Consider the following 1,185-nt stretch of genomic DNA (forward strand, 5'->3'; position numbering starts at 1 on the left):
AAACTACATGAATCCATGTAGGATTCTATAAATTTGTTTTTTTTAGATTAGAATCCGTCTGACTATTTTGGCACAGGGAGTTAACATCTTATCTGGGCGAACATGACACCAATTGTTAAAGTGCATTTGAGAATGTAATGTTTAAAAAAAAGTTTTGCGATTTACATATGAAAGAACTAATACCAACATGATCATTCTAAAAGATGAGAGACTTAATAAACAATCTGGGTCTTTTACTATATAATTTGTTACATCACACTAGAAATCTTTGCTATAAATTCTGTGTCTAACAATCTTATTCTCCACAATCACCTGATGAAGGAGCAGCGCTTGGAAAGCTGGTGATTCCAAGTAAACCTGTTGGACTATAACCTGGTGTTATGTGATTTTTAATTTTAACGTTTGGTCACAAACATTCCCAAAATCCAATAAGGAAAAAGGCAGCACTTACGTCATCATGGTCCAGGCAGAATATTCCCAAAGAGTTTGAGGTCTCAGGAAGTGAGCAATCTTTAATCAGAGAAACAGTAGTATTTACACCCCATTTGCCAAAGGGAATAAGAACTGGCAAGAACATTAGGATAGGAGGAGGCCATTCTGTCCCTCAAGTCTCTTGCACGATTCAATAAGTGTCTAAATATGTCTGAATTCCAATTTCTGATTTTGTTACATTTCCATTGATATCATTGTATATTGAAAATCTATCAGTCTTAGAGTTAAAAGTACCAATCATCTGGACATCTCTAATTTTCGAGAGAAAGTTTCAAATATTTCTTACATTTTTGCGAATGTGTTTGCGGACCTATCCCGGAAACTTGAAGTTTAAAATAATTTTTCCTCACGTGTTGACTCCCCAGAACATCATGTAACTTCAGTGCATTAACACGACCGAATCTTTTCAACCCTATAGATAGTTAAATCACACGAATAATTAACCTTGAGTACTCCGGAGAATACAAGCCAAACTTATGACATCTCACCGGTAAAAACAATGACTGCAGATGCTGGAGACCAGATTCTGGAGTAGAGTGGTGCTGGAAAAGCACAGCAGTTCAGGCAGCATCCGAGGAGCAGGAAAATCGACGTTTCTGGCAAAAGCCCTTCATCAGAAATACTGACAAAGTGCCTGAAGGGTGGAAAGATAAATGAGAGGAGGGTGGGGGTGGGGAGAAAGTAGAATAGAGT

The 1,185-nt window shown here is 37.5% G+C and overlaps 1 long non-coding RNA gene across 1 annotated transcript in view; it reads right to left on the minus strand.

Moving 5' to 3' along the window:
- Window positions 1-460: 460 nt before the first annotated feature.
- LOC122546192 overlaps window positions 461-1,185 on the minus strand; it is a 6,818-nt gene continuing 6,093 nt past the window's right edge. Inside the window, exons 2-3 of the long non-coding RNA XR_006310682.1 lie at window positions 779-904; window positions 461-510 (exon numbers count right to left, since the gene is read on the minus strand). This is a non-coding gene — a long non-coding RNA (uncharacterized LOC122546192). The remainder of the gene's footprint in view (window positions 511-778; window positions 905-1,185) is intronic.

This window comes from Chiloscyllium plagiosum, unplaced genomic scaffold (assembly GCF_004010195.1).
Source record: "Chiloscyllium plagiosum isolate BGI_BamShark_2017 unplaced genomic scaffold, ASM401019v2 scaf_57902, whole genome shotgun sequence".
In the NCBI taxonomy this organism is placed as follows: Eukaryota; Metazoa; Chordata; class Chondrichthyes; order Orectolobiformes; family Hemiscylliidae; genus Chiloscyllium; species Chiloscyllium plagiosum.